At 45.9% G+C, this 14009-nt stretch overlaps 1 protein-coding gene across 2 annotated transcripts in view; it reads right to left on the bottom strand.

Moving 5' to 3' along the window:
• The window catches only part of TMEM168 (transmembrane protein 168), a 157454-nt gene extending 145777 nt beyond the window's left edge, over nt 1–11677 (bottom strand). Inside the window, exon 1 of one of the 2 annotated variants that reach the window (XM_086919326.1) lies at nt 11442–11677. The gene's annotated coding sequence lies outside the window, so the exon portion shown is untranslated. The remainder of the gene's footprint in view (nt 1–11441) is intronic. The other variant, XM_086919329.1, reaches the window with a different exon arrangement.
• Between the last annotated feature and the right edge of the window lie 2332 nt (nt 11678–14009).

Here is a 14009-nt window from a genome sequence, read left to right as displayed (position 1 = left end):
CTCCCCAAGCCACTTCGGACCCCAGGGACCCATCCCCTGAGACATACCATCCCCCTCCCAGAGCCAATTGTGGCACCCGGAAACTTATACCCTCGGGCCAAAAGATATTTTTATAGGAGAGGGGGCACGTTGCCCCTTGTCTTGAGCCTTACTTGGCCCCTGGGGACCCCATTGCCCGAGGCCTATCTTTCTTCTAAGTGGTGGTGTCCCGGTGCCCTTCCGAGGCACACACCTGTTGCATGCTGCGGGAGCTTGCATTCTGACCACCTGGTGGGTGCAACTGTTTGTGCTTGCTCCCGTCCAGCAGGAACAATAGGTGTTTCCCTGCCCACATGAGAGCGTGCAGGGAAACAGAAAGCTGCTCCCAGTAAGCGGGATCCAAGTGAGAGCAGACCTGTCTTTCCTGACCACATTCTTAGGAACGGAAAAGGCATGTCTGCTACCACCCAGCGGGAGCTTTAAAAACGCAGTAAATGAGGGTGGTCCAGCTGGATTTTGAACCCGGCAACTATTAATTTGCTGGATCCAGGCTGGCCCCAGGGAAATATGCTGAATTTGTCTGCAGGAAACTGGCCATATATAGCCAGCCTTTAGGGGATAGCACCAACACAGAGACCACAAAGCAGCACCGGACATACACCACCAGCAGCATAGTGGCAGCTGCGTGCAGGGTGCAAAATCAGCATTGGGAGCTCGATGCTTTTCGATGGAGATTTTTATTTTGGCAAACAGGCTTCAATCTTGGCACCGGAGATCGCAGGAGGGAGATCAACGGCAGCCAAGTTAAGTAGAGATGTAGGGGGCTTTAGGGGCACCATTGGTTCTGCTCACCAAGGCCGAAGGGCTCTGGGTGCAGGAGTGCCTTTCGACATCATTGTCTCCTTACCAGAGACGGTCAGGGGCAGCCTCTGGATTCACACTGCAGGCGCCGCTGAGGAAAGGGTAGTCAGCCAACGCTGGACGCGAGGTTAGGATTGCTGGAAGACTGCCCTGAACAGGTGATCCACTCAGACTCGGGCCGTGGGCGTTGGGTGCAGAGTGGCCAGGAAACTGGATAAGGGGGTCCTTGGAGCTTTTTTCTTCTTGGACAGATCCGCTGTCAACAGGAGATTGGAATCTTTTAGAAGGCAGCAGTCCTCTCTAGGTTTTCAAAAGTTGCTGGCTGCAAGACTGGCCATAGGTTTGCAGAATCTGGAGACAGGCCGGTAGGGCTGCGGCCAAGGTAGTCATCGTCTTTAGTCGTCTCTGCAGGGCTGTCTTCTTAGGTTGTTGCACATCCAGTTTCCAAGCTTGGGGGAGCCACCTAAATACTGCATTTGATGCAGTAGTAGGTAGGGCCAATGGGAACCTTACCTGGGGTGAGACACCCTCTATTATGCCACCCTCCTGTGAGAGGGGGCATAGACCTTGATCTGATTGGAGGGGGTCTCCGCATCTTCAAGATGGCTCAGGGACTGAAAGATGTACTTCACTTCTCCTCCTCCGCCTTAGGGGTGTAGTTGGTAGAGGTGAGCACACCTATTTTGCTCATTTTTGCTCCCCCAAAGTGGGGGTGTAAACCAGGAGCTGCCATCTGATGCTTGCAGCAAAGGCTGAGGATCACATTACAAAGGCGGCATGCCTTAGAAGCATCCCTCTTCGAGCACTGGCCCATCCTCTGGGAGAAGGAGTGACACCTCTGCTCAGGATGTGCATTGTTTCTGGTCTCAGGGAGCAGGGGCTCTCTACTCCGGGGTCCAGAAACATGTCTGGTGGCAGATGGCTTCCTACAGCCAGTCATTTGAGGAGTTCAGGGACTCTGCCTTTTCCTTCTTGTTCAGAGAGCAAAGGACAGGGTCCACTTCTGCTCTGCCGCTGTCAGCTGCTCCCCTCTCTTTCTTCCTCTTCCCTTTCTTTCAGTCTTTGTCACGCTCCTCCTCACTCGCTGAATGAAAAACGCGATTTCAAGAAACATCTCCTACCCTCTCTTTCCTTCATTCGTTCCCCTGTGCAATTGGACGGGGAAAAAAAGACACTTTTGCTAGAAATTTCGTCTTTTCCTGACATTTTTCTATTCCAAAGAGAAGCCTTGAAACAGAGATGGGAAAAAAAGTTTTCAAAACGAAATATAAATAAAAGCTAGCCAGAGTGGTCACAGATTGGCCAGAATAGTTTTATTCACACCCAAACACATTAGCGCCACTTTACAAAGTCTGCCAGCGTAGCGCTACTTTCATTTTCTCATCCTTTTTCAACATCATTGCTTTCCCCAGGTGGGAAAGTACACCATTCCTGGAGGTACTGCAATACCTGGATGATGCAAGAAATGCAAAATGTGATCCTTATCAGCTATTTCCTTATTTTAATTTGGAAAATGTGTACTGCTGCTTTGTGTTCAGGGATGTGGTCTTCTTAAACCATACGCCATCGTCTCAACGGACTACATACTCATCGGAGACCTGAACTTCCACCTCGACAACCCAAGCGGCACAACTCCACCACTCGCCTAGACAACTTCGGACTGAAAAAAACTCATCACCACGCTCACCCACAAGGCAGGACACACTCTCTACCCCATCTTCGCAGAAGGAAACAGAACCCACTTCAGCTACACCGCGCAACACCCATGGACAGACCACCACTGCGTACACTTCTTCGTCAACAAACCTAAGCCAACCGAGCCTACTCCACACCCGCCGCAAAGAAACTGGAACAGGGTCACCGAGGAGCAGCTCAACTCCACCCTCAACCGCGATACCCCCACCGCCACAACCGACGCCAACCTAGCAGCCAAGGAACTCCACACTTGGATCTCCAGCTGCACAGACAAGGTCGCCCTGCTACGCAACTCCGACAAACAGCGCAACAGAAGAGCCACCTGGTTCACCGCCAACCTCCAAGAAGCACAAAGCACCTGCAGACACCTTGAGAAGAACTGGTGAAAAGATAACAAGCCGGAAAACCACAACACCTACAAAGACGCCTTGATCTAATGCCACCAACACATCAGAACCACCATAAGAACCTTCATCCACAACAAAATCCTCACCAATGCCAGCAACTCCAAGGAGTTCTTCATCGTCATCCAGCAATTCACTAAATCCCCTGCGAAACAGCAGACATCACCCCTCCCAGGACCTCTGTGACAGGCTCGGATCATACTTCCACCTGAAAATTAAGGACCTCTATGACAATTTCAACGACCTGTTTCCGCAACCACCCTGTCTCCCAGCAACACCAGCCAGCCCACCATCGCCTCCTGGACACCAGTCACCATCGAAGAAACCGCTTCCACCATGAAAGGCTTCCAGTCAGGGGCCCCCTCGGACGCCTGCCCACCACACATCTACCACAGAGCCGCTTCCACCATCGCACCGGAGTTACGACGCACCATCAACACCACCTTCATGATAGGCACCTTCCCCAACGACTGGAAACATGCAGAAGTCCGTCCTCTGCTCAAGAAACCCACAGCAGATCCCACAACCTCAAAAACTACTGGCACATCTCTCTCCTCCTCTTCACTGGAAAAGTCTCGGAGAAGACTGTCATCGCACAGCTCACAAAGTTCAGCGAAGACAACTCCAACCTCGACCCCTCCCAATCCTGATTCTGCAGCAACCACAGCACCGTGACCGCCCTACCTACCACCACAGATGACATTCGCGTCCACCTCGACCAAGGCCACACCACAGCCCTGATCCTACTCCACTTGTCAGCAGCTTTTGACACTGGCAGAATATCTACGGGCCTGATGTGCTCCACCAGTTTTGATAGTAACCAATGCCCCTCTCGTTTGTGGTTCCTGCAGTATAAGGCTTTTCTTAAAGATTGGTCCCTAATAGCTTGGCGCTGCACGCGCGACTGGCTTATTTTACTCCTTAGCACAGCCACAACTCACTATTACAGTATGAGAATCAACATCCCAAGGACCTTAGGGATAAGTTGCCCTATGGGCAATTCCTGCGAGTACAGAGAAACTGCTTATCATACAATACCTTTCAGGTTCACGCTAAGGGCCTGTCGGAACTATTATCGAGGCACTATCCACGCAAATTGATCAACCTTTCACTCAAACGGGCGAAGAATAATCATCGTGAAGCCCTGTTGGAACCTCCTGTGCGGAACCCCCCCTGGATCTCTTTACCTTCGTGAGCACTTTCAGTACGAGGGCAAATAATATACAGAAGGTTGTCCGCCGACACTGGCGTATCTTGAACTGCCGTAGTGAGAAAATTGCTTCCCCATTGTTTGCCTTTAAGAGATCAGGCAGCATATGGGACCGTTTGGTACATACACGTCCTAAATCTACACCCAAGAGACTTGTAGGAACACTGTGGGATTTACCAGCAGTTGTGGGACACCACCCATGTGGTGGATGCTCCATTTGCCCCCAGACTAAGCACTCAACGACAATAGACCTAGGCACTGATCGACCCTGGGTCCAGGCAAATTTTCCGAACTGTAATAGTGCCCAACTGATTTATCCATTGACCTGCCCATGTCAGACCAGATATGTCGGCATGACCACATGAAAAGTGAGAACATGGATGAACATAAAAGCTCTTTCAGATGTAAAAAGACGATGACAAGACTCACTAAGCATTTTGTCAAAAAGAATCATGGAGAAGAAGATTTCCAGTGGACGGTGCTAGAAAAACCATTCATACCTTCACATATCAGTGACATCTCAAAATACTTGGTCATGGGGGAGCAGAAATGGGTATTTCGGCTCCATAGAGAGACACATGGCCTTAATGACGATATACTGTGGACCAGTTTGTAGACACTGAATATTAGGTATGCGACCATGAATTCTCAGTGAAAGGCCACAAAGAGTTTAAATTGATAGTTACAGGCACATCTTTTTCTGGAGGTAGTGATACACTTCTCATGAATTCCTGTAACAATACACAACCAATGAGTAATGGCTATATTAAGTTATAAATGAGATAAACAAGACAAGGCATAATTATTATTCTCTATTTCTGTCTTGCAGACTTGAATACACTCACAAATTACTACACCGGTGGGTATATATTGCAGAATTCGCAGCTGTGACGCAGCTTTCAGATTTATATAAAATCCCCCATTTAGTGGTAATTGCAATCCGTTGTAGTGAGCTTTACCTAGGAGAAGATCAGACAATAAAAATTGATGAGCAATGAGCAAACTGTGGGATGAATGAGACAGACAGGAGCTAGGATTTATAGTATCCGAAATATCATCCTTTCACGAAAGATGAGCACAAAGAAGAAATTATACATAACGAAAGATCAAGACATAGTAATACGTATGTGGGCGAGTAGAGCACACATCATGGCTATGATGACCTTTGGAGCCACATATAATAAATCCCAAGGTGGACGGCAATTCAAATTCGCGGCTTTACGATATAGCGGACCAAATGGGGGCTCTCCCGTGTTTTAGAACTACAAACCTAATTTTTGTGACGTCATTTTGGAGTCCCGCTTGTTATTGCAGGAGAGGCCGCGCGAGCTTGAGCGGACTTTGGTTACAGATCGGCGAGACCAATAAAGGTACTCCTTCCAACTTTACTTTTAATCTTTCATTCTATCATGTATATGGCAGAGTCAGTAGCCTAATCAAAGGGAGTGAGAGCAGGCAAAAGGCCAAGAGCACACCCCCATCATGAAGTGATCGGAGTGCGACGTCTCAGATGATTAGAGGCACATGGAAACAGGCCAATGAAAGCACCCTGCCTGTGTAGGTCGTTGCCTCCCCCTTGACTCAGTACATGTCCAAGGCAACGACGGACAGGTAGGGTGCGGTGATTGTGGCTTATGCTGGAAATGTCACATAAGGGTATGCTATACAGAGTTAGTAGTCTCCTCGAGGATTGTAGACTGTAGGGGACACTCCCAAAACTGTAAACTCTGACTTATGTTTTTTAACCCCTTCCATGCTCATGACGAGCTCTGCTCATCATGAGGCACAGTTGAGCTGTGCTGATGACGAGCTGAGCTCGTCATGACACCAGCAAAATGGCAATTTTCAGCACAGGGGAAAAATAACCACAGCAGCGATGTGGTTAAAAACGTTTTGATAACAACATAAGTCTCTGCTGTAAAGATGTTAAAGTTATAGTTTCCATTGCTGTACTCAGCAAGTGAGGGTGAGGATGGTTTTACTCAGTCATTGAAGGGCATACCTATGTGAGATCTCAGTATATGATCCCGATGAGAACACTTGGGCTAGTTAAGAGTCCAGTGGCACCTTGGGGCACATTTGGGCAATCTGAGAGCCTGGTGGTACCTTGGGGTACGTCAGTGTAGCGATGTGAGCTAAGATGTTGTGAAGAGGGGGTTGTGGGACGCTAATTTTTGGGCTATTTTGAAAGGGTTAAGTTGGGAAGGATTATCAAGAGGAGGGGTTCTAGAGAATGAGGAAGATAAGGACAAAGTGGTTAGACCAATTTTTCGATTCTATGGTTTCCCTTTGTTTTACATTACAGAGCGGGCCTCTATATCCTGAGCTAGGTCCAGGTGAGCGGAGGTCCAGTCCCCGGTCAAGACGGGTGAGAAATAAAGATGTCATTATAATTATCATAGTTTTGAGAAGCAATAAGTTTGACCAACTAAACAGGAGTAATGTTTGATATGTTTTTCCTAGATGCCATCTGCATCCCTTGAAGCGGAGGATCGGTAAAAGTAGGTTGTATTTGTTCCAACCTCAGATAATGCAAGTTTTTTCACTATAGATATTTTTTGTACACATTGTTTTGCAGTAGCAAAGTTTGAGAACAGAGGCCCTGAAGAAAGCCCGGGGCATTGCTTCCCTATTGGCTGAAACATGTTGGCCTTATTTATTCCAGTTATTTGTTGAAACTGCCCCTTGCACTGTTCTGTTTTTAGACTAGGGGGTGAGGTGACATTTAAATTAAAAATGTCTTTGTTTTTCTCCTCATTACTCTATTCTAATCACCACATTTTTCTGACTTGCAATGCACGAAATTCCATTGTGGTCTGTAATTTAGAAACGCACTATTGGTTCTTTCTCTTCTTGTGATTTTGGTTTGATCCAATTGAGCGAATTTCCTCTGGATGTAAGATAGACTCTATGATCAAGAGACATACCATCCACATGGGAGGATTACCAAATGATAAGATTGATCACAGCGATAAATTGGTGGGAATCCAATTATTTGCTCCAAGATCTCACTGTTGATTACTCCGTTTTAGCTCTTTGCTTCTCTCTCTCGCTTTTGTGAGACTTCCTCCCTGACTCACTGTTTGGAGCAGGTGGAGCCAGTAGGCGACATTGCTGATTTTAGACTCCCGGTTCTATTTGTTGTTGATACTGTCTCACACCGCACACTCGCCGCCAGACTGCACGCTGCCGGCATACAAGGAACCACCCTCAACTGGATCTGCTCATTCCTCACAGGCAGAATTCAAAGAATCAGACTGCCACCCTTCCACTCCCAACCCAGGGAAATCAACTGCGCAGTACCCCAGGGATCTTCACTCAGCCCTACCCTCCTCAACATCTACATGGCCCCCCTTGCCGCCATCGTCAGACAACACAGCTTCAGCATAGTATCCAACGCCAATGGCACCCAGCTCATCCTCTCCTTCACCAAGGACACCAACAGACTCAGGAAGGAATGCAGGACGTTGCATCCTGGATTAGCAACAGCTGCTTAAAGCTCAACTCAGAGAAGACAGAAGTCCTTGCACTCGAAACCACCCCATCAGAATGTAACACCTGGTGGGCCACTGCTCTCGGCAGCCCCACGACCCTTACGAACCACGCCAGAAACCTCGCATCATACTGAACACTTCTCTCTCCATGAACAAGCAGGTCAACGCCGTCACGTCCAGCTGCTTCAACACCCTCCGCATCCTTCGAAAGACCTTCAAATGGATCCCCCCCCCCTCGGTGTCAAGGAAGACAGTCACCTACGCTCTCATAACCAGCAGATTGGACTACGGAAACGCCCTCTACGCCAGCATCAACAAGTCGCTACCCCGCAAGCTCCAGACCATGCAGAGCACTGTAGCAAGACTCGTCCTCAGCATCCCCCGACACAAGCACATCAGCCAAAACCTACGGAACCTCCACTGGCTCCCCGTCGAGAAGAAAGTCACATTAAAGATACTCACCCTTGCCTACAAATGTCTGCACAACACAGGACCTCAATACCTTAACAAGAGAATCACCTTCCACATACCCAAACGAAACCTCCGATCCACCAACCTTGCCCTCGCCAAAAGCCTGCACATCCGTAAAGCCCGAACAGGGAAAAGAGTCCTCTCCTACATCGCAGCCAAAACCGGGAACGAGCTCCCCATCGACTTCAGACGCGCCCCCTCCCTGAACACGTTCAGGAAGAAGCTCAAGACCAGTTTTTTAGACTGAACGGAACTGCTCGCTCCCACCCCTCCCCCACAGCACCTTGAGAACCTCAAGGGTGAGTAGTTCCCTGACTGATTGAATTCCCTGATTGATACTGCTTATGTTTTATAAGGATATAAGCAATGAACATTGAAATTGGACCCTTTTGGGCCCAGAAGCCATTGCCCTAACTTTTCAGGCAAAATACTCATGGATTTCATGAATAATGAGTGTAAACGCGTTAAGGTAACCACTTTTCACATGCTTTACTTAATCTTGCATTCCCTAGGAGTGTTTGCTTTTTTAAATCTCGCTTACTCAACGCTTGCGCTGTCTCTGTAAGACATGCAGTGTTCAGGATTTAAAAGCTCCACCCATTTTCAAGGACTGCCCCTGTTACATGCAATGTTACTCAGAGCTTGTGAGCACTATTTCTTTCTTTAAGCTGGAGCAGTTGAGACCAGTGCTTGCGGTTTACAGAGCTCCGTTATAAACAGGGCTGTAAATCTTGGTCTTAACGGGACACATTTGCTGTGCATTCAAATACCGAGGTCTGTTTTGGCTGCAGCTGCCGCCTCCTGCTTTTGAAATTCATGGCCTGGCATCATTGTAACTGTCTTCCTATGGCTGCTGCTGCCTCAATCTCAGAGCTAAACAAGCATTTACAATGCAATAGGTCTAGCATTTGCTTGCGTCTGAGCTATTGGCATTGTAAATGACAATGCCTTATATTTATGCGTTTTGTAAATCTGCAAGCAGTGCATAAACCTGCATGTTGTACTTATAGTCACTGCTTAGAAGAGTCAAGGCTTCCAGTAAAAGAGGCAAATTTACTGCCAGTTGTGCCTCTCTAAAGCAACGACTATAAAGTACAAAGTGCGTGTTTACGCACCGCTTGCAGGTTTTCAAATCACATAATTAAAAGGAATAGTCATTTACAATGCCAATAGTTCACAGGCCTCGAAAAATCTACTCGTCCACTCGCAATTGCGAGTAAAATTGTATCCGTTCGAGCTATTTTTAGCACCTACTAGTCACATCTGGAGAGTGAATTTAGGCTGGAAAGGAGAAGGTGTTTTGTTAATTCAGAAAGTGAATGAGCAATAAAGATGCCATTAAATCTGTTTTTATCTTCACACATTTGCTGACTGTTCAAGGAAAGAGGTCAAATGTCAATTTGTCTTTTTACTAACTGCTGCTTGCAAAACTAAGTTTATTTTTCTCTCTCTTACTAGTTAGAGGTTTTTATCAACTGAGCTGTCTGGAGATGTCAATTATTTTTCACTAACACAACTTTTAAATAGCCTGATCATTAATATTACAAATATTTCAAATTATGTAAGGAATAATGAAATCACATTTTTTTGTAATTAAGAAGTGTGATGCAAACAGAGTTAAATATGAGAAAACCAAACCGGAAACCTTTATTAGGTGATATACAAATGACACATATTTGCAGAAACTCTATTTCCAAACATTATTGTTTGTGCACTATATCGTTCTATCAGTAAAACCACACGTCAGTGGGAAAGTTTGTGGCTATTTCAATGCACAATGTTCTGAACAGCAAATGACAGTGTGCTACCACTGCATACTTCAATTATGTATTTATTAAAAGGGATACTTTTAAACATGATTTGATAAACATTCCAGCCGTCCTGATGGCAATGCTGTTAATGAACTAAGAGGCAAGTCAGGGGTCATGTGTATCCTGTGGCTAGATTTGTATTATATATGGACAAAAATGCAGTCCATTAAATAAAACAAAAAGGATTTTTGTACAGCAGGGATGCTGAACTCGCACATTCGAAGGTGCTCTTATTTGTGAAGATGAAAAAAATGGTGGCTCAAATGAATAAAAATATTTGCCGACGTTCACATCATTTGAAACCATTTTATGGGTCAAGAGCATTACAAATAGGTCGAGTGGATTATTTAAGTAACTAGACCCAGTTGATGGGTCAAGAACATTACAAATAGGTCGAGTGAATTATTTAAGTAACTAGACCTGCAGGTTTAGTAACAGTTTTATGATTTTTCGAAGCCTGGTTCAAACTCTCACGAGACCTATTCCATTGCAAATGCTAGTTCTAGGATGTTGTCTTATTTTTTTTTGTAAGCAGCATATTACTCCTGTGTTATTGTAAATGAACAAGTCACAACGCTTTCATTTTCACAAATTCTAGTAAACATAAATGTCACTGTCAACCTCTTGGCTTTCAACTCCCATTAACGTCATTATATCGATTTGCAAAACAGACAGAATAAGTTAAAAAAAATATCATTGATAAAAGAAAACGCTTAACACTTATGTGTAAATACAATTACTATAAATTGCTGGGGCTCAGTAATGTGCTCTTTGCATGAAAGAAAAGGGGGTTTTAGATGTCCAAAGCTGAACAAGCTTCAATCGATTACCAGTACCTTAGGAATACACCGCTCTTTCAACGATATCGTTTTTTATTGGTTATAAATTATTGTATAATGACGATGCTACTGACCTGGAACGCCTAATAGGGAAACATGAAAGCCTCAATCCTACAAAGAACTGTAACTTTGACTACCTGAAGAATGGGTCAAAATGCAATAGGCGCCTGAGGGACTGATGCCAGTATCAGTGTCCGAATTTCTGAGTCAAGATAGACTCGGAATGTCTGTGGACAGGCAAAATCCTGCTGTCACTCCACTTGCAGCAGGAAGTGGAGGGTTCAATGTTGATGTTACCAAAGCAATCAGAGTTGGGCGGGTTCTGGTGAAGCGGAGCCCACAGCGAGGCGGACTGAAGTCATAAACGCGGGTAGTTCCTGTGTGTCGAGTAAGACGTTTACGTGAGTGGGTGCGCCGCACACATCAACTTTAGATAGAGGTGAGGCGAATACTGTGTACCTGGAAGTCCAAAACGACACCAAAAACAGTAAACGGACTAATGGGCATCTAATTTCTATAGAGGATGAAGGAACGGGTATACAGTCCAAAATGATCTCCAATTAAAATATCTCTCTCGGCATCCCCTCATTAAAGCCCCACACCGCCACAGCTCAGTCTGACGTTCCCCCAAACTGTTCGCGTCTTTGTTTCATCCCCGCTTTTCTCTCGGCTCTTACCTGTGGCTGCCAATGTCGGAAGCATGGAACAGGCACTGGATCCGAGGCTTATCTGGGATTTCGCTATTTAGACAACGCACAACTCCTTCTCAAAAAGTTTATTCCTCCCTTGGAGCTGCCGCCATGTTAGCGCCGCGTCACCGGAGTCTATGGAAGCTGGGAGGGATCAGCTGCGTATGACGCATGCGTATGATCTACATAGAGCTGTCATTCTTGGAACTTGGTACCTGTGTCACGGCTAGACCGGGGCCTCCTTCTTTCATTTACTTACGAGCCACAGGAAAAAGTGTTATGCATGTTACATAATATATACTATTTTAAGAATCGTACCAAAATGTCTTTAGTATTCTCAGTGCATTACGATAGCTAAAGATGCTTTGAACAGTAACTCCTTATCGGCGCTGCCTTATTAATCAGTTCGTGACCACCTAGCACTTTGAGTGGGATGGAAAGTAAAACTGGCAAGCAGTGGTATCTGGTGCCATTTAAAAGTGGTGAGGCGTAAATCCGTGTCCTGAGTGCCATGTGGAGAGTAAGCCCAATTTTGGTGTTCAAATAATCATGTTTGCAGCAGGGGCAGTAATCCACTGAACTGCTTTAACAAAAAGGATAAGGTTTAAATACACACCTTTCTGAAAATAACAACTAGATATTTGAACCCAGCAGACAAAATATGAATGACAAGGTTTGCTGTCATCCACCAACCAAAAAGATTGGAAAAATATTTTTCTTGCTAGAAAAGTGTTTTACTTTGAAACATGACCATATTATTTCAATTTTAAGACTCCCAGTTGCACTAACAGTAATAGGTTGCATTGTGAGATGTCAGCTTGGTAATGAGCAACGAAGCATTTGGTCTGTCCACCCGCACATGGCTTTGAACAGATTCCAGTGTGTTTGCACGCAGAGAAAGGGGGTGGGGGAGGGGCACCTTGAGATCGTTGTACATGCTGCTGCTAATTAAAATAAATCGGGTTTCAAACAACGCTTAAGACGCTGGGTTGGAGAGCTCTTTCCAACTACAATCTTGCTAACTCATTATTTTCATGACTACTTGCAGAGCACTATGTTATCAGGCATCTCATCATTTCAACATGTGACACACTTTTTTTTTATTTCAAATGATTTTATTAGGAAGAGAGTTTGATATACAGAGTACAGGGTACAGGAATGCATTAGAGTTAGCATGAGGGCAATCTTGGTCACATTGTATGCCGGTTGGGTAACATACGGCATCTCTTAGAGCATATTTGTGGCATGCACCAGCGTCTCTAGGTAATCACGCTTTTGGCGTACGGCGTCGTAAGTGGGCTAGTGTTTGCCCCCTAGGATGGAAAGGTAAAACAGAGGTAGAAAAAGGGGAGAGAGGACAGAAAAGGAGGACCGAGTGGTTTGGGTGGCGGTTAAGCCGTCCAGGTTGTCGCATCTTGCTGTAAGTGTTTTTGGGTGCGGGGGTACCGGGCCCCGGAGGTCTGCCTAAGGGGGCTTGTGTGTGGTCAGTTGGTTGTCCAGGGAGAGCCACATCTCACCTTTGGTGTTGGTGTTGGGTGTTTGATTAGAAGTTATAATGTCCGCCCCCCGTAGGAAGGTGATCCAGTTAAACCAGCTTTTGAAGGATGCCTCCCTGTGTCTTTCCAGTTTGTTAGGATCGTCTTAACCACCGCCGTGAGTAGGAGTTCAATCAGATCTCTGTCATTTTTGGATTGGATTTCGGGGGCCATGAAGGTGTCGTAATTTGACAATGATTGGGTTAGCATTTAGCTCAGCTACACAAATTTCTCCGTATCTTGACCATGTTTTCGGAGGACATTTTGTATTGATGGCTTCCATTTTCATGAACATGCTGCCTCGTGGTCAGCATGCCCTCTTGTCCTTTCTCTGTACCAATGACCATCTAACTTGCCCAGCAACAGGCTATTTTTAGTACTGGTCAAGCTTGCACATGCGTAGTCAAACCCTCTGTATTAGTGGACGGTCATCGCTTAGGAATGTGCCTCAAACTGACCAGTGGTGCTAAAACTCCTCCCATGAGTTGGCTGTGTTCCAGAAATGTCCTTATATGTACCTAAACTGAGCAAATGTATCCCACCTACTCTTTTTATTACTGTAAAGCTGTATAAAAGAGGTTGCGCACCGATGTTCGGTGTGATACTTCTTGCATTGCCGAAGGGTGCTGTAGAACTGTATCACCACCCCATGGGGTCCTAATAAACTTGTCTTTTGCATTTCCAGTTTCCGTGCCAACTTCTATGTTACGGTGTCATGGAGTTTTTGCAGAGTATGTAGATCTGAGAGGACCCAATACCACAAAGGCGGAGGCTAACCCTTGGAAATCTAATTGTAGTGAGAGGCCTAGTACGCTGTTTATGAAGTCACTTATTTTACCCCAGAAGGATTTGACTTTAGAGCAGTAAAGGATAAGGTGTGCCAAGTCCCCTTTTTGTTTGTGACAGTTCCAGCATAAGTCGTTGTCGCGCATCCCGATATCCGCTAGGCGGGACGGAGTCCAGTATGTTTTGTGGAGGAGCAAGTATTTAGTTTGTTCCAGTGTTGTGGTGACTTTGTTTT

This window comes from Lissotriton vulgaris, chromosome 1_1, assembly GCF_964263255.1.
Source record: "Lissotriton vulgaris chromosome 1_1, aLisVul1.2, whole genome shotgun sequence".
In the NCBI taxonomy this organism is placed as follows: Eukaryota; Metazoa; Chordata; class Amphibia; order Caudata; family Salamandridae; genus Lissotriton; species Lissotriton vulgaris.
Note: the sequence above shows the minus strand (reverse complement) of the source record. Positions and strands in the feature narration are given on the sequence as shown.